This window comes from Micropterus salmoides, unplaced genomic scaffold (assembly GCF_014851395.1).
Source record: "Micropterus salmoides isolate LMB-PRFRI ecotype aquatic unplaced genomic scaffold, ASM1485139v1 Ms_hic_scaffold_20, whole genome shotgun sequence".
NCBI classification, from domain to species: domain Eukaryota; kingdom Metazoa; phylum Chordata; class Actinopteri; order Centrarchiformes; family Centrarchidae; genus Micropterus; species Micropterus salmoides.
Genome location: NW_024041151.1, coordinates 8,877,312 through 8,898,077, shown reverse-complemented (window position 1 = coordinate 8,898,077; position 20,766 = coordinate 8,877,312).

Sequence of the window (20,766 nt, the reverse complement as noted above, 5' to 3'; positions counted from 1 at the left end):
AGCGGCTCGCCAGTTAGGAGTCCTCCTGCGTTCCCTGGTTTGTAACAAGTCTAACATCCTATTAGTGAGTAACTGCAGAGCCCCCTGCCACTCGTCGCATTCCTCCAGCTCTGAGGAGTCCAGCTCTGTTCACTGTTTACATTCTTCTCCCTGACATGACTCCTGACCGTTGTCATGAGGTTGAGAAACACCAGTTTTACTGGATCCTGACCCTCATGCATTCTCAAACAAAATGCACCCCTACACTGGGGGGAGGGGGAAGCCTGAGAAATAAACAAGCATTCTTTCTTGACAATCACAATATGTGCGGACCTGTTGTAATGAGCCGTAAAAAATCTTATCTACTTTATTTCAAGATAACTTAGTTGCAAGATTTTCTCAAGCACTCTCTGGCTGAGAACCAGCTAAGAAAAAAAGGGTTGACATTCAAGGTGAAATGTGTGAGCTCTGTGTGTGGGTGGCCCCTCAGTGCCCCTGTGTGATCATTAATCAAGACAGGAAGTTGAATTTCCTGTCCGCCAGGAAGCAGGTCTTATCCCCCCCAGAACATACTACTGATGGCTCAACCCTTCAACACTGTGAATCCTTTGGGTGCTGTTAGCTTATGCAGAGCTTGGCTGAACAGACTAAAGTCTAGTATTTTGTGTGTGGGCAGTCTGTATGTGTGGCCGAGTGTGATAAAAACAATGCACCTACATGTCACCGTCGCCTGGCAACACAGGCACGACTCAGTCATTCAAGTGCACACTCACACACACGTGCACATACAGACAGAGACGTTTCCCAATACATTTAAAACTTAGTGGTGCAGGTCCTTACACTAAACTTACATGTTAGTGTCAGCAGATGTCTAGTTATGTTTATTTATAATGTTTAGAATTAGAAGAAATAAAGGTATCTAGGAAAATACAGAAAAAAGTAGTCCAAGCATTAATTGCTATGTATGCAATGTATACTAAGATGAACTAAATTACTCACTACTCAATAACATTTAAGGTGATCATTTTCAGAAAATTGTTTAGAATTAGTCTGATGTTGTTCTATGTTTTTCTTATTGTCAAATCCTATGAAAAGACCAAACCCAATACTCAGTGACTTCTCTTTTCTGACAGTGGCACTCAAGCCCATTGGTTCCTACTGAATATGAAAAATGGTGGATTACTACATAATGTTTTATACTACAACAGTGTACTATGGAAACTGTTGTAGTAAAATTTTTTGCATTATATATCTCCAAGCAAAGGGGGACATAGAGGTGACTAACTGCCCTAAAGATACGCTAAAACATGTATTCCAATCTACCCAGCTGAATCATATACAATATTTTTTATTCTCATAATGCCGCTTTCTTGTGATATTACTATACTATATAACTTTTTTCTCAAAATATAAGAAATGTTTCTTGTAAAATGACTTTATCCTCAAAATGTGGAACAGACAGTACTTGTTGGCAGGATCAATCCATCTTTAATTTCGTTTTTTTCATGGATATGCTGACAATAAGAAGAATTTTGAATTTTTGAATAACTGTTACTTTAATAAATTAAGCTATCTTAACTTAGAACATATACAATGCACTTTGTCAAGCGATATGTGCTCAAGCTGCTGAATATATAGTTGGGCACTTGGCTACTTGTGTTGATTGTGCAGAGCGAAAATATTGAAATATTTTGTTGCTAGACTGCACACAAATCATACAGATTTGACAGGATTTCTGAAGATTTCATCAGCTGGTTGGTGGTGCAGGTAGGTTGATACAAAGCCGAAGAAGCCTGCTGAACTGCTGAGCTTTCGCATTCCACAAAAAATTATTCATGCTATGCAGGGTGGAGCTGGTTTAAACCAGACACACGCACAGACCCTGTGATCATGTCAGGGATGTTTTCAAAATGAGAGCTGTCCACTGGGCTGTGCTCACTCTGACCTCTGAGTTACATCAGCATTCAGGCAGGCAGCTGAGGACCAATCCGCCTCAGGCAAGGGGACTGTGTCGGGGCCAGTGTGTTGCAGTCAGATGTCCTGAAATGGAATTTACAGCAAAAACTTCTTATGGAAAAGTTAACTTTTTAAATCAGAGGTGAACTGTCCTGTCAGTTTTTGATGCTACGTCCTTTTTTGGCTGAAGCACATTTCTCATAACACCAGCTCTACCTTATAATATAAGGTATAACATAAGTAGTTATCTTCTGAGATTGAAGTATCATGGCAATATTGAACTGTTTTAAGTGAATAAACGTGTTAGAAACTATGTGTTACCTGCTTTAAAATGCCCACTTTAAAGAAAGTTTGCTGTCCTTTCAAAAGCCCTGCAGCTGATCCTGCTTATCTGAACCACAAAGCCGACTCAGGAGATAACATACTGAGGAAAAAACAGCATCTGCTGGACTGCTAAAGAAAGAGCTACACGAGGCTCAGGTCACACAAGATTTTCAAAACCCTCCCTTATCTTAGCTTCCATAGATGTCTGGCTGCAGAGATGTTTCCTGGGTGTGGAAGGTGGAATTCTTACTGTTGTTTGTTTCCAGTGGCTCAAATGTCTCCTCTATCTCCCCTAATGTTTTTAAATAAGCTTTGTTTCAGTTCATTTTGTGCATGACTTCATTAGTCCTCTGTTTATCCTCCACAGCATGCGTCCGTCCTCTTGCGTTATCGTGACTATAAGGTTGAATGAAAATGGATGAGAGGTAATTAAGTCTGAGGAGGTCTGCTCAGATGCACAATGGCTCCTCTCTTCTCTCTCTTTTCACCTTTTGCCTGTGCCTTTGTCTCTCACTTGTGTCATTACTTTTAGCCTCCTCCCTGGGTAATCCTGCTGACCCCATCTTTAAACTCTGTGGCTATCCCAGGAAAGATACCCTGCTGATTGGGTTGCTTTGCAGCCACAAGCTAATTTACTGCTTGAACATCACCTGAAGTGATTTCCCATCAGATGAGGACATTTGGAAAAGCGTTGTAATTAATAGAACACTGGGGAGCAACAAATACGTGACTGACCTTGACTACTTGACTCTCGAGTGCTTTGAGAAGAACACCACATGCTTTTAAAGGAAAGAAACTCAGACTTAAAGGAATAGTTTGACAATTTGGGAAATATGCATATTTGCTGTCTTGCTGGGCATTAAATGTGAAGATGTCTGTATGGTATGGAATAAATATGAAGCTACAACTAAATATCTTCATTAGGGAGGTACCGTTTTTTGTATTTGTTTTTTTTATACCGAATATTGGACAAAGCCAGGCTAACTGTTTCCACTAAGCTAAGCTACTTGCTGTAGCTTCATATTTACTGTACAAACATGAGTGGTATCAATCATCTTATCTAACTGAAGAACAACCCTGTCTCATGGAAATTAGTTTTTATAGGCTACAACAAATTTTCAGCAGCAAATGTTATGTAGATATGTTTTGTGCCACCAGGAATCTGTTTTTTAATCAACATAATGAAATGATGTTGTTAACATTACTGGCAAATTGACTCGATAAAATGAATCAACAAATATCCAATACTGATTTCTCCCTGTGGAGACTGTTTTTTCTACTGTCAGTCAGCCTGGTGAAGACAATTTGGCTAGCTGTCTCAAAAGCATTACTCAATTCTCACTTTTGATGTGGATTCCAAGTAAGAGTTGCTGTGCTCTGCTCTGTGAATCTGTACTCAAAGCGACAGCGAGCTAGATACTGAGGTCGGCATGCTAACATGCTCATGACAACACTAATATGCTGATGTTTCGCAGGCACAACGTTTACGAGACTGTTTCTTTGGATCAGCTGGATCAATACCCGCATGTTGCAACCATCCTGAAAACCTACTCTAATTTTTTCTATGACAGCTGCAGATTTATGAGCCTGTGAATTAAAACACTACTTCACCCTTTAGATATCCTACAGCTTTATCAGGCCTTTTCATGTTGATAAGATGTGTTTGGGGGTCATTAGTACATACTTATTAACCGCTTAGGGATGCTTTTAAGGCCACTTAGCTTACCTCAGCGATCTCAAGCTTATCTCATTGCTGAAAACCACAGAAAGATGAAACGCTGCACGGCTTCATAAGGTAGATGTAATAACAGTTTGGGGTGAGTCACTGCAGGCGGTGTGCTCATAACATTGTTTACGTTCTCTTTGAAATGAGGTTGTTGGGTCTTTTAATCAGTGTGGCTCAAAGGCATTTGCCCTGCAATTTCTGCTGTTATATGGATTTTCACTGGGGTGTGGTTTGAGGTTGAGAAAGAGGGAGGAGGAGGAGGAGGGCATGGCGGTTTAGGTGGGATGATGGGGAAAACTCACTTCACTTTAAAGTAGCATAGCTTGGGAGAAGTCTTTTAAACAGTAAACATTATTCTCTCTTGACGTGAATTGGAAGCCAAAACAATCAATTAACTCCAGCCTTCTAATTAAGGAAGGGAATTCACAAGAGAGTACGGCGGGTGTATAGTGTGCACTGTTATCTTCTTTTTAATTCCTCGTCAGCTGCCCTTTTCAAACAGAGGGAACTAGTATGATAGTACGTCAGTGTTGAGTTACATCATTCTGAAAACATGTATGCTTTTACAAATCCTTCAAGAATAATCAGAGGTAGAAGAAGTATTCAGTGCAACGTTCTGCATTCAAAATCCCACTTAAGTAACACTAGAGCAGCATTATATTGCAGCAAAATGTAATTAAAGTATCAAAAGTACAACACAAATGGCCCCTGTGAGTGACATATTATTAGATAGATTTAGATTGTTAATACTGATGCATCAATGCTTGAGCAGCATTTTACTACTGTAGGTGGTTGAGGTGGAGCTAGTTTTAAATACTTTGTGAACTATTCAGCGGATTAGTCCCAGTGGTTCTTAACCTAGGGGTCAAGCCACCTCCAAGGGGTCACACGATATATCTGGGGGGTAGTAAGATGATTAATGGGAGAGGGAAGGGGAGAAAGAGGAGAAAGAAGGAAGTTCTGCTACTCAAACTTGCATTCAATTTAAAATCTTTTCTCTTTGAATGTTTTTTATTGGATAATTTTACCTTTTTGCCTCAAACAGTTATTAAAATTAAACTCTCAGAGAAGTCTCTCTTTGGAGCAGCTGCTAACTACTCATAGACATCGGAAATGTCTATGAGTAGACAACTAGACAGCTTTTTTGTGAGGGGTTATGAGCCAAAAGTTTGGGAAATCATATAGTTGAAATATGTTTTTCATATAAAATCTGAAGAGTAAATAGTAATAGCTGTCAGAGTAATGTGGTGTATAATGTACAATATTTCCCTCTGAAATATAGTGGAGTATATAAAACAAGCACAGAATGGAAATACTCAAGTACAGTACAAGTATCTAAAAATTGCACTTAAATACCATTCTTGAGTAAATGTAGTTAGTTACTTAACTAATTAACATAAAGCCTGGATCGCTTCAATCTTTCAAATATCCTACAAATAATGAGAATCTTTCAGCAGAACGCGATGATCCAAACTCTTTACAATCCATCAAGCTCAGCAGAGTGAACCTCCCTGATCCCCTGAAACTACCTGTCAGAAAAAGGTCAGCTGAGTCCTCACTCTGACAGGCAAACAATTCTAGGTTAAGACCTTAATCTGCAAACCAAAACAACCTCACTGAGTAAGAAAACACATCAAGAAAACAATAAAGAAGAACATAGCTGAAGGAATGGAAAGCCTGTGTTTACTGAGGCATGCTCGCAATTAAGTTGATAAATGAATGTGTGCTGATGTAAGGTAGCCGAGCCACAGTTAATGAATGAGCGTGAGGTCTGTGCAGAACTCCAATTTCTCAGGCATTTTTATAAGCACTTGAAGTCAGACTGTGGTTTGAAGTTGCATTTCTCGCTCTCTTTCATCAATTAGGAGAGACTTCTTAACTAAACGCCGGCCTTAAAGATGGAACAGAGGTGAGGCTGGGACAGCAGTGGGTGGGGGTTGGGGGGTCAGGAAGTCCACTGAGTTTGTAATTAGCAGAGTAATGCAGGACGTCTGACAGCTGGTTAGGATTTTGACTGTTTTATCCTTTGCCTGCCTTCCCCCGTGGCAGGCTGTTATCTGTGCCTTAGAGAGATTTCATTGGCTTCCGCTGACCCCCTGACGGGAGCTCTGAAGCTGTATCTCAGGCCCTAACAGCGGGGGACCCCTAAACTTTTAGTATTAATCACACAAAAGGATTCCTTGCCTGACTCATGGCATGTGGTCCCCATTGGGGTCTCAGCAAGCATGAGCGGAGATGAAAGCCTGCCTCTCTTTCCTGCTCCGAATGTGTTATGCGCACGCCAACTCAGCTGATGAGTGTCCGCTTTTGTTCTGCACCGGACCACACACACACACTCACGCACATAAACACAGCAAACCACACATGCGCTTGAACACACATCCAAACACCCACAGATGCACTCAGCTAGCCGCAGCCACTCAGACACCCAGTCCCCAATGTGCTGTGAAAAGTTTTCAAAACACCCAAAGCTCTGCATCAAAAATGATGAAAAGTGGCTGACATTTCAGAGGAGCTTTGTCACGTGGATTTGCTGATGGCTTTAGCGACCACATCAAACTTTGGTTCTCTGTGCAGATGTTTCCCTCTCTGTTTTACTTCATCTGAACTGAGTAAAGGAGATAGAGCCGGGGGTTTATATTTGGGCTCTCATCGCTGGTGAAATACGGATTTAGATGAAAAAGTCTTCTTTTCAGAGTAAACCAGCAGCAACACGATGCTCTTAGATGCACGGCACATTACAGAAATTCAAACCATTCAAGTGATCCTGGAAGGCCTGAATTCTCCATTTTCATTAGATTTCCTGATCTCACTTTTCAACATGAATACTGGGAATATCCTAAAATGTATTCATGAAACATTTTAATGAATCACACTGGTGGAGCAGATGTTTATTCCAACAAAGCAGATGCACATGTGGAATATGTTAGGGGAAATTACTGGTTAAGCGCTGCAAGCTACTCTTTGCAAGCAACCTGCATAGAGTCTGAAAGGACTACCACAACAATGCAAGAAACTGACCCACAATAAGGAAACTTCATGAAAGAACAAAGCTCTGTTGAAAATTTGAATAAGGAAATTCAATCTGAAGAGAAATCTCTGTCTATTTAGTATCCGTATATATATTACATTATATTTAGTATATTGCAATGGATTTTAATGGCTGGTATGTGCGGTGCTTTGAATGAAAGTTACTGGTCAGTCAGTCAGCAATGGCCGAACAAACTGCACAGTAAGCTTTCATATCATGTATATCCTTTAAGGTATTGACTGGTTTAGCCACAGTCCACCATTTATTAGGGCAGTAATTATAATTGGCCTATGCCAGCTACTTCTCAATCCTCAGACCTTGTCATCTTAATCTCTGCTAATCCTCCTTTGTGTTTGCAGAAATTAGTTTGTGAAGTGGGCTCAATCTAGGTCAATCCTTTGGGCTCTTTGGAAAGAGTCTGATGGGGTTTGGGTATGTGTGTGTGTGTTTGAGTCCCTCGTGACAGATTTGATGGGTGGTTGTGAGGAGGGAGGATGGAGTAGGGGTGCAGTGGTGGGCACTGAGTTGGGCAAACACCTATTATCACCATTTTAATTGGAGATTAGTGGGAGGATTTAGCTGCAGATTCTGCGGGGAGGCAGACAGCAGTGGATGCTGGCACCACTCTCTGTGGGCATGACTCTGTGTTCTCTATATAAGCCTGCAAATCTTTATGTAGAGAAAAGCAAATAGGAAGAGAGTCTATTTTGGGGGGAATGATGAGAATATTCTTCTTTTCTTCATTCACCATCTAAAAACTTAGACAAGATAGAATGAAATGACAGACAATTTCAATGATGGTACAAAATGAGTTTTCCCTTTGACAAAGTCACAGGCAATAGTCTTTCAGTGGTTTCCCGAGGCAGTCACAGCAATGGGTCAGATCATGAGCAGAAAAATTATTCTGAATTAGAAAAGGCCAACAGGGAGAGGTGAGACTCATATGTGATGATATTGGGAAAGGAGAGTGCAATACATCAAGTGTTTACATGATGCTCATGCTGTTGACAGACCTGTCCACCTGCCCAGGGACAGAGATTAAACAGTCAAGAAATAGTCTGGCACATTACCCTCCATAAAACCTGTAGCTTACAATCATATTTTCATATTTTCAAGCGACTTTGAGTTCGTGAAAAGCGCTATACAAATTCAATTTATTATTATTATTATTATTATTATTATTATATTTACCATATAGACATGAAAGTGGTATTATAAAGTCATTTAACTCTCACATATTAATATGTGTATAAAAAAAGCAGTATTTTAAATTCTGCATGTAAAGTCAAATGTTTATAAATTATAAAACTGCTCTTTCACCCAAAGATTGAGATTAAACCAACCCCTCAAAAGTTGATAGTACTGCCTATCTGAGACCAAGCACACACAGGCTGAATCAGCAGCCATAGTGCAGGTGCTAATTGATAAGAGCTTTTTATTTCTCTTATCTCATAAGCACAGCACCTTCGGGTGTTACTTTCTGACTACTGTCATATATTTCCAAGTTAAAAGTAGACTGTGTTTAATCTTGTGTGTTGAAATTGCTGGAATGTGCACTCCCATAAACATGCATGGAAATAACCTTGGTCAGAGTGTGTTGGAAAGTGATAACACACATGGGCCTCAGTGCTAATGGCTAATAAGCTGCAGATCTGAGGGAGTTTTAGCATGATATACTGCAGCTTAACAAGGTTAATGTGCTTGAAATAATGTCTTTTTATTCTACCTTATTTTGCTCTTTTCCCACAACTATCTCTTCTCCAGAGCTCTTTCCACCTTCCTGCTTGTCATTTCTCTCTGTCCTCCCAACATTATATTTCCCAACTCTGCTATCTTCCTGTTTGAAGCCTGTTGAAGAAATTGTAGGAAGCTCATGGAATGAAGTGCAACTTGTGTTTAACAGGCCACTGTTGGAGGCATATTTTAAACACTATAACTTTGTATTATTTAAAGATTGGATAAGAAGACTGATACCACTTTCATATCCGTACACTAAATATGAAGCCAGAGCGAGCAGCTGATTAGCTTAGCTTAGTATTTACACTGGAAATGGGGAAACAGCTAGCATGGCTCGGTCATAGGGTAACAAAATTCACCAGCTACTCTAAAGTCACTAATTCCTTTATAACTTGTTTAATCTGTGCAAAAAGTTGCGGTCATAAGCCTTGATCATACAGTTCTTCCGTGCAGACACAGACACAGACAGGCAACCTCCTGATAGCAAGAAGAGCTTGCACTCTCTGCAAGAAAGTGAATAAGCGTATTTCCCAAATATCTCAAATTATTGCTTTAAATATTCTACGCTAACTATGATAGTCTTATATGACAAAGCCTTAAGTTGAATTCCCTCTGGTAAGAAAGTACATTGTTTTCACTGCCTCATGTGTTAGTTGCAGTGGGAATCAAGGGAATGTAAGTAATTTAAGTATTTTTTTGTGTGTGGCTGCACTGTGAGAAAATCCCCTGTATAACACCTTACCCTGCAGTTCTCACCCTATCTGAAAGTTTCACACCCATTAATCCTCAGCAGTTAGAAACTAGAGCATCTTATATGAAATGGTGAAAGGCTGGGAGGTAGCACACATTTTAAAGCATATGAGAAAATCTCCTTAGCAGTTACTGAATGTGTTGGCCAATTCGCAAATCATCTTGTCAACAGTTTTTGGTTTGTTTTACATTTTATCTTGCTGCACACCTGTGCTCACTGTTTAGCATTTAACAGTTGTACTTTTCCAGTCTCACAAACAAAATATGGATTAAACATAATGAGCAATTGTCTTTGTTTCACTATCCACGATTACCTAATCCATCTCAAACTCTGACATAGTATCTCTTTCTGCATTTACATCCCAAGAGACACTCACCCACTTTTCACCTTTCAACTCTTCTTTACTTTTGTGTGAGAGCAGCTGCAGACATTCTCCATCCATCAGATCACATGCAGGGAGCTCATTCAACCCCACTCCTCCCTCATGACTAATCAGCTGAAACAGTTTTTCTTCCTAAAATGCTGCACACCACCCTCTCCCACAGCGAACTATTGACTTTACCTCACAATATGCCCACCGTCTGGTATTGAACTACAGAAATGTCCTACATACCATGCGGGACAAGAAGGAAAAGTACTCCACCGATTTAGCATTGCAATTCTAAAACATTGTTGGAGTCACGATGGGCATTTTTTTATTTATCAAAATTGATCTACCGGAACCAGATATATCTTTTTCATTCCATGCATTCTTCTTCCTTGTTAAAACCTGGCACCTACATTACCCACAATGCAACTCAGTCGCAGATAATTCAGTCTACGATTTGGTCGTAGCGGTTAATGTAGCCTGGGGCCAGTAGCTTACTGAAATACTGATTGGCAGCATTTTTATTTTTTACACTGACAAGTTCATCCAATTAATTCCATCATAATAAAACCATTAGTGCTGAAACAATCAAGCAATAACAATTTTAAATCATTTATATAGCAAAAATGCCAACATACTTAAAACTTGTATGGAAAATGTACTGCTTTGTCTCTGTTTTCTAATATTTTAAGATTAATATCTTTGGATGTCGGACTGTTAGTCAGACAAAATAAAACATTACCAGAAACATTACAACTATGACAGGCATTTTTCACTATTTTCTGAAATTTCATTAATTGAAAATGTTATTATAAAAAAATCACACACACAAAAAAGCCCAAACTAGTTTTTCCAGGGCTATAAACCACATCTCCTATGGGTCAGTCGGTAAAATGGAGGTTTGTTTCCATGACAACTGAGAGTGTGCCACCTGCCTCGCATGAGATGTGATTGAAAGTTCCAGAAAAAGCTTCTACTGTAAGTGGACCTTGAGTTATACTTTTTTAAATGTAAGTGTGTGAGTCAAACTACTATTTCCATGGACAAAAGCAAACTTGCATGTTCAAAGATTAATTGAAAAATAACAGAGATTATCCATGAAATAAATAATTGTATATTTAAATATTCACAAAAAGATCATCTGTTTTCATGTTACTTTAAGAATCTTTCATAATAATAGATTTTTATCCTGTTCTCCTTTCATCTCCTGTCATGTCCATTAGCCAGGTTTAAGTAATGCTGACCTGATGATGGAGGCACCACTTTGGCCCCCGTCCAGTCCAAATGAGCCCACTTTGGCCATTGTTCCAGCGCGGATGACTCTGCCCTGGCGTTGTTCCATTTGGGATGGAGTAAGTTCACTACCTCGGAGATCACTCAAGGTCACTGTTCAATACACAGATTTCTGTTTCCTGAGGCAGGTCATGTACTGTGTTTTTTTTCTCTCTTTTCCGACCTTAGAAATAATTAAACTTTTTTTCAGTGTCATTAAATGTCCTGAAGCCAAAGCCTGAAGGCTGACATTCCTGTGGGTTTTATCTTCAGCTTGTGACGCCTGTTTGATACGGTATGGCTGTGTGTTGTGAGCATCTGTTATCCCAGAATGCCCCTGGGGCTTTCGGTCACTCTCTGTGAAATGACACTGGAATGTTAATTGACCTAGAAATCACTAGGTGTTTTTCTGTTTAGCTCCAGCGACCTAGAGAGATACTGATATTAATACAGAATCTGCAGCACCCATATATTGAACTACTTTGCAGCTTTATTTAAGTATGAACCATGACCAATTAAAAAACTTGAAATTGAGTATATACATTTATTCATTCAGCTGATGCTTTTATCCAAAGCAATTTACAATTGCTGTATGTGTCAGAGGTTGAACTAGTCTGGAGGGGTTAAGTGTCTTGCTAAGGGACACATTGGTGGATGTGTCACAGTGGGAACTGAACCCGGGTGCCTGACACCAAAAGTATGTGTTGTATCCACTGCTCCATCACCGTTGCCATTGCCACAAAAACATGGTTCCAATTACAGTAAATAATTATACACATAGGTGTCACTTACACTGGGGACACGCTAGGGACATGTCCCCACCACTTTCCAACACAAAGTGACGCCCTTTATTATACAAACAACTGCACCTCCTCTTAATGTGACAATTTAACATATTGTATACACATAACAGTTTCTTTGCCAGTAGATAGATTAGAGAAATAATGTGCCTCATGGAAATAGTTAGCCCCAAGTCCATTCTTCCCTGTTGAAGACAGAAAGCCTTAAAAGCAGGGCACAAATATAGACTTTCAATTTTAAAGAAGCCTCAGTAATTTCATGAAATAGCTGGGCACTATCGTTTATAGCAAACGTTGCTCGAACAGCAGTAAACAGTGTTGGGAACTATTTTTTTAAATGCGGACTGATACACATTTGTTGTTGTTGTGAGTATTTACAGCATCAGAATGGTTTAGGTGGGATTGATTAAAAAGAAATTATAGTGCCCATGTTCATCTTAATGAAGTAATATGTCACCCACTGCAACACTTTGGCTCATTTATCTGTTTTAATAATTTTTTAAACTACAGCTTTGTCAGATACAATATGAAAGACACACAGCAATCAGCAACACTAGACTACTAAGACAATTGGTAGACTTCAAATCAACTAACAGAGCTCCAAATCATTTGTGCACAAATTACAAATGGATTACTCATTAAAACAATATATAGTAGTTTAAAGTATTTAGTGTCTCTGCCGACATTACTCTGAAAACCACGATAATCTGTACTTTTTCATAAGGTGTTTGTCTTATTTTGTCCACACCCCGTACTTTTTTTCTTTTGGCAACCCCTACTGCAACGTTTTCAATGGCCGAACAAAACAGTTTCATCAGCTGCAGGTTGAACTAATCCATGCTCGTTACATGACCACGATACATTTACTGCATTTAGCCGATGTGCTACATCGTTAGCTCGCGTGCTGCTTTCAGTAACTATCTTTACTGTCTGTGTATCTGTCACCGGAGGCTCAGCAATGTCAGCACAGCTAAATATATTGGATAATAACGAAACGGGTAGTGAGCTGGACTGAATATTTTAACGAGATTGTGTCACACTTTATAATAATAAGACCGTAGTAAGTATATTTGCTGTAGTATCAGTGGATGGCTCTTCCTCTGGGTTGTATATTATGTGGGTCATGTTAGTTACAGCGACTGAGAGGTGGAGAAGCTGTGTACGAGTGTATTGGTAAAAGGCAATAAATCTAAACTGAACGTTACGAAGCGGCAGGTCCGAACTAATGTAACGTTAGCTGGCTGCTCGTGGCTGTATCACTATAAGATAGTAAACAAATCGTTCCACATTTGCTTTTTACCATTACATCATTTCTTGCAGGCTTTGACACTTTGACATAATATCTGTGGTACACAGGAAAGTAACATGGGTCGCATTAGTTGTGTAAGTAAGTAATGTGGAAAGCTAACATTATATAATTTTGCACCGGATAACATTAGCGACTGCTCGGTGTTAGCCGGACGAGATGGCGTGACTTTCTCTGTGTTTCTCCAGCTTTACTGATGCTCACTTTGTTCTTACTCAACATCATCTGAACCTGTTTGGTCTGATGGGCTTCAGCACATAAACCTTTATTGTTGTTTTGTGTCCTTACGTGGAGCCTGTGTTTTGCTGTGAGCCAGTTGTTTTATGGTGTTAGTGGACTGCATGTCGTTAGCTGCAGTGTTGTCGCTGTAGTACGAGAGGCTTGGGAGCGTGCACAGGGCTGAATCCAACCCAGAGACCTCACATTAAAAGCAGAATAGTGGCTGATGCAAGCAACGGAGAAAACAGGCGTGTCCTTCATTTCTAAGTGAGTTTTGAGCCCATTGACAATAAGGAAATGACAATTTGATTTATTAAAATCAAAAACTTACATATAGCCCCTTTAAGTCTCCTTACCACCAGTATTTTCTTAATTTTTTGTTAACCTGTTTTTGAGAGTGTGTCAAACTGATGCTGATTAAATTATATGGTAATTTGTGTTGTTGGAGTTTGTTCTTGTTGATTGGAAGACATTACTGTTATTGTCCTCCACACTCTCAACCCAGTCACTTTACTGTTTCCATTAGCACTCAATAACAAATGGTCTATTTGGTGAAACAGTTCAAAATGTGTCACATTTATTTGATTTGTCTGAACATGGTGGGCATATCACAGGGATGTTGGTACATGACACTGGAATGTGAATAGACCCAAATATCAATCAATGTTTTTTTTTTTATTATGTTAAGTAGTACTTAGACATGCGCACACACCTGCCACCGTGCTTCGGGCTACTGCCTCGTTCAAAGATGGAAATTCCAGCAGTCACATCTCATGCAAATCAGCTTGTGTAGCTGCTACTGAGAGGCTCACAGCAGGCCACAGGTTACAGTTTAACCCCGCTTGTTACAGCAGTCAGGTAGTGGCAGAACTGTTAGCCAGCCTATTTCTCTCCCCCTGTGCTACATTTCCACACTAAAATACTAACAAGCCTATTGCGATTCAGGAGACGCCGTTTAATTTGCCCTGGAGCTAACATTTTTTCCAGCATGTGTACACTGTAATGAGATTTCCACTGCATTTCCCCAAGCTGTGAACCATTCTCACCACATTTGAATAGAGAGCAACTTCTGCAATAGCCAGAAATAAAACTTTATGGTGAATAACAATAAGTACTGTTCGTTGTCGGTTGTTTTTGCATCATTCTGCTGTGCCATGGTCTCAAGCCTTTGAGAAAAAGACTTAAAAACATAATGCCTTGTTTACTCATTACTGGTAGTCTTCTGCTGAGGGGAAATAATGGGATAAATGACTCACACTGCAGCACTGTGGGAAGCGCAGCTTTTTGTCATTTGTAGCTTATTGGCCTTGTTTGGTCTAGAAACGATTACTAATTCCTGCTCACAGTTAAAAGGGGATGTAAAATAAATGGTACAAATTTCATCAGTCATGAAAGACATACTAGATGGAATGCAATGCCTCAGTAGCAGGAGATGTACAGTACAAGCAAAAACTATTAAATGGCAGTGTTATGAAAACTTTGCTAATATAATAATAACAATAATAATGCATTACATTTATATAGCGCTTTATCATTGAAACTCAAAGCGCTTCACAGTGAAGTGTGGGGGGACTCACCTCAACCACCACCAATGAGTGAAACATTGGAAACATTGAGCCAATTACTATCGGGATGATTAGATGGCCAGATGGTGAAAGCCAGGTTGGGAATTTTGCCATGACACCAGGGAACACCCTACTGTTTGCGACATGTGCCATGGGATCTTTAATGACCACAATGAGTCAGGACCTCGGTTTAACGTCTCATCCGAACATAACACTATAGTGCAGGATTCATCAAACTGATGGCAGAAGGAAAAATGCTGCTGGTTAGTTAAAGCTTAGTATTATAAGAGAAACAAATAATCCAATTTATTTGGTTCCCATTAGCAGCTGAATACAGGAAGGTGTGAAGGACACTTTCCTGCCATTATGTGGAATGGGCTACCGATGAGCATTAAGATGATCAACTCTTTAAAGTCCTCACTAACAAAATAGCTGAGAGGCCGATTTCGCTCACAATAACAATTATACAATAAATATAATGAAATATTGTCAATATGCTGTTATTTTAAATCTCAGTGTTAATTTTGCATTGTACAGGCCTATTCAATTTAAGTAAATATTATGTGAACTTTCTTATATAATGTATAGTAATGTTGTGGCAGAAATAGTATTGTATGGTATAGCAATGTGTAAGGACTAGTATTATTGTATATTGTATAGTTACTGATTTTTTAAAATTTTCTTTTAAAAGAGAAACGATGTATCCCTGGAAGATGCTAATAACTTACTGGTTGCCTCTTCATGATGCTCCTACCAATTTGCCTTCCTAAAAATGACCACAATGGAAATTGTGTTTTTATCCTTTTGATGGTATCTGTAGCTGGGGCATCTCTTGTTGGATAAAGAATCAATCAACAACATTGTAGATTCAATACTTCATAAACATGTAAGGGATTTCTTCAGTTTATAAAATAACTGTCATGAGACTACACAGACGAGAATTGAGAAATGTTCTCAACTCATTAATTGAACATTCATCAAGACATATAAAACCTCAACATTATGTCTGTGTGAAATTGAATCTCCACTATTTATTGTCTGCTGTGAGAAAATTCAAGATTTGCTTTATCATTAACATCAAATATCAACAGTAACAAAAGCAAATATCAGTGTGGGAATTCAACACAAAACAAAAAAATAAACGTGTTATGGATGTAATTACAACAGCTACTAATTGCATGTCGACAGATCCATCTCCATGACAAACAAAATCCATACGCTAAAACCCTAGGTGGACCTTGAGTTGGGATTGCTTTGTCAAATGTCTAGAGAATAACTTAAAATTTGTGTCAGTAATGCCCACAAATTCCCATAAAAGTAAAACAAAAGTATCAGCATCTTGCAAACTGCAAAAATGTTAGTGTTTCTTTTCTTTTGAGTTGCAATCTACAGTAAAAGACCTCATCTGGCTGTGACCTTTGAGTGTGGCCGTTGAGAAAACCAACACTTTTCCCAATAAGGACTGGCACGGTGATAATCTGTATGCTGTTACATTAACATCCCGTGTAACATTAACTTCCAAATGTTGATTTTGTGAACATAAAAAAACGTAAGTGTTTATATTAACATTTTATGCTGAAATGCAATCAGCTTTATAAGGTCAAGATTTGAATTTGTATGTATGCAATAAGTGTTCAAAATATATATTTGATTTCAACATAAAATAGCAATAATAGTTAATAGTTATTCTGACTACTTTAAAAACTTATTGGGTAATATTGACTATATGCACTTCATTTAGTAATGAGAAAGTTTCTGTGCTGCTATTTGCTCCAGATAATTAAAAAAGATGGAGAATAATGATCTGATAACAACCAGATGGTTGACTGACTAAAAATACAGTGTCTATTTTAGTGGGATTATGGTTGCACGCACTAATATCACTGGAAAATCATTGCTCACAGTCTCTTGCATGCATGCCCAGATGTATAAGACTATAAAGCAGAGTCAAAAAAAAAAAAGGATTGTATGGGGGCGGCTAGAAAGAAATACACTGTAAGAGCTGATGTATTGTCAGAATAACAGACTCCCAGAGCTGAATTAGTCACACCAATACATCAGTTAAAAAACACTAAGAGTCACATTTCAAGCATCCCCTCTGAACACTGCAGCCCTGCATTGCCCTCCCCCAGCCCCTGTCCAGGGCCCCATCTGTCATAATCACTCACATATGTTTTGGGAAAGGGCCTGGGGCCGTCCTCTAAAGGCACCCAAACATACCCCACCTCCCCTGATTAATCTCCCGCAGAACAGACAAACTGTATGATGCTTATCACACACTCTGCCATGACATTTTTGATTGGCCTAGACACCCCCAACAATATGGCTCATTCATAAAAATCAACATGTAAAAAAAATGTGCTGTAACTGTGCAGACAAATGCAGACGTGTTGATTTCTCACAGGGGCTTTGTGTGTGTTATTGTGCAAGGTGACGAAGCCAACTTCGTCAATGAGAGCCTCTGGCACCTGCTGCCTCTTAATTGGAAGAGGTTGAGTGTTTGTTCACCGTGCTCAGACCCCAGTGTTCTCTCACCTCTTCTCTCACTGATACACCCCTAACCTATTCAACCCCTTGACTTTGTTGCTGCTGGTGTCACCCGGGCAGACTGTCATTTACTTGTTAGTTCCCTGCTATGCGCCCATTTGGATGACTGACTGGGAACAACACAGTGGGATGGTACGCTGGAGTAGCTTTTGCAATTTAGAAAACCCTGAAAGGAGGAGTATCATTTAAGGTGTGAAACCTATATTCTTACTTGTGTTTTCATGCCGCCTCTTACTTGCTTTCAATCTTCTTTCTCCTTTAGTCTCTGTGTCTGTAATGGGGCGGAATGTGGTGTCGGTTTTTTTCACACATATGTACACCAGAAAGGGCCATTGTTCTTTATTATCTCTGTAAATCATCCTCTTGCATATGAACAATTAAATCCTGCCAGGCTGGTTTGATACCTTGTCCACAGTGATGCGTAAAACTTTTAAATCACTGTTACATGTAGAAACACTGTAGAAAATTGTCCAGCTTTTGTTGTTATGATGTCCCAGTATGTATTGAACTATAATGGGTGTGACACATACCACCCGCAATATGTTTGTATGCAATATATATAGCGTGTAGGATTTATATTGACAGTAACAATGCATGGTACATGTTTAAAACATTGTGCATTTTAAACATCAAGAATATAATCTATAATATAATAGTGGAGGGTTTTGTGTTACAGGGTTATTGCACAGGGATTGTTTCATTTATAAACTACATGACACATTATTTTGAGGTAAAACTGCACAGAGTGAGACTACAGGTCAGATTACCTAACCTACCCATCCACCGCTGTGGGTGTGCGTCAGTGGTTTTGAATGTGTAGTTGCTGAAAACTTTCAATAATTCACTGCACTGTATATGTCAGAGTTCTGTTGCACACAAGGAGCAGTTGTAGGCATTAATATTTGGTGTGCTCCTTTCTGTCTGTGAGCTGGTATAAAGCTGATGGATGACTCCTGAGTTTTTTGTGTGTCAGTATTGTGGATCAAACTAATGTGGGAGAGGAAAAGAAAGCGACAGAGACTTGTTCAGGCTATCTCTGGCCAGCCAAGTTTTTCTTGCATTTTCTTTTACTTTAGCGGTCTGCCAAAGTAATCGATTCTTAACTGACCCGTCCTAGAGATAAATCATGAATAAGTTATTGTAAATCTTGCTTTTGACCTGTAAAGGCTTATCTGTCACTCAGGCCAGCTATCAGCTTGGAAATGGAAACAATGAGAACAAAACCACAAATAATACATACAACATGAAACTTTAATGTTCCCGTGTTGAAACAGGATGAGCGTGGTGAGCACATAAACACTGTGAAGCAACCCTACACCAAATGCAGAACCTGTAAGTTCAGGATCAGGGTTCATTTGGGCCCATAAGTATGTTTGTCCTGTGTTGTCACTGCAGTAAGATGATCAACTGCTTGTCCAACGTTATGATCGGGGCAACAACTCTGCTGAACAGGAGTTGACCTTTGTGTAAATTCGTCCTGTGATTCACAACTACCGGCCTGTAAACTCTGCGGTGTCAGATGATATGGCGATCGTATTTCGCCCTGACTGGCATGAACTACTAATATACTCTGGTGTGACCCAGGGCAGCTCTTGTCTGTCAACCCAGTTTAGGTTTCCTCACAAAATTTGTTCCACAGGGAAGGAAATCCTTTCTGGGACTTCTGAAGGAAAACTGGCTGCTGAGAATAACAGGGATGTACAAGATCTGTATGCAAAGGCAAAATACATAAATCGCTGCATTGTGTTTCTGAAATGATCAGATTTTCATGACACCATCAAGATTAAAACAGTGTTAAAACACATCAGTTTGTTTTGTCATCTCCACACATGAGCTTGTGATCTACTGGTGTTGTAACACTACTGTCAACATATACCAGAGCTGAGGCTTCTTATTGGCACACAACATACACACGGAAGTAGTGGCTAACAACTGTTAGTGCACACCTTTTTCTTTATGATCAGGGCATGAAGCTGAAAAGTGTAGGGGACTGTTTCCACAAATATGTGTTTTACATGTAGATATTTTCTACCTGAGTGTTTTCATTTCCCACTTTGGACTCAAAGGTGCAGACTGCTTGTGAGATGAAAGAAAACCAAACATAACTGAAAGTTTTACTCTGTGAAGTGAAGCTGCATCAAACTAATCAGGGCACCCCAAGAATGAGGTCACACACTTCTCCAAACGAGTGCCACAAGCCAAAGTTACAAGGAACTAGATGCATTTATGTGAGACAGAGAGGGGACAAGTAAAACAACCTGTTCTCAAAACCTTGAAGTAGGTTTGGCCTCATAATAATGTGAGCATTAGACAAAGTCTTCTGGTTTCCTGCTCTCAGCTCACTGTATTGTTCTTGCAGAAGAGAAAATCTTCCCAGCTGGAGCCCAAAACCCTCCATCCTGCCCATCCACTCTCCAACTGTCTGCCTGCCCAACAAATACGTGACTGGAAAAACCTTAACAGGCTGGTCCCTGTGCTTCCGCCAAGTATATAGCTCATGTGGGTTTGTGTATCTATGAAAGTATATCATTTGTGTGCACTACTCTTTCACAGACTTAGCTTCTCCAGTTAAATCAACAGGTGCACTTTCTCATAGAACTCCTATAGAACTGTAATAATTGTCACTCTGTTATCAGCTAATTGGGCTTAGTAGTCTGCAAAAGCGGAAGTTTCTCATATCAGCCATCACCATTAACTAATTATCATTATTATTACATTATTATTTACATTCTGTGTCTAATTTTTGTTTTATTTGGCCATCATTTCTATTAATTATGATAACATTTCAGTGATTAACTTCATGATGAGATGCGGTGATATCGGTTGAATGAAGTCTAACAAGGCAAGTAACATAAATGAAATTTTGATGAAAACAAAACTATGAGCCTACAGCCAAGTGAGTGGCTCTGTGAGGCTGTACTGAGGCACTGCTGTGCTTTGAGCTAAATGCTAATTTCAGCATGCAAACATGCTTACGCTAACATACAGATGTGTCGAAGTATGTTTATTATGTTCTCCTTCTTAGCTCATAGTGTTAACATGTTAACATTTTCTAATTAGTTCTGGACATAAAGTATAGCTGAGCCTGATGGAAATGCCATTAATGTCTCAGTTATTTAGTTATAAACCAAAGCATAAACCTGATAATGACGCTAGATGAAAACTTAAGGACTCACCAGTGTGATT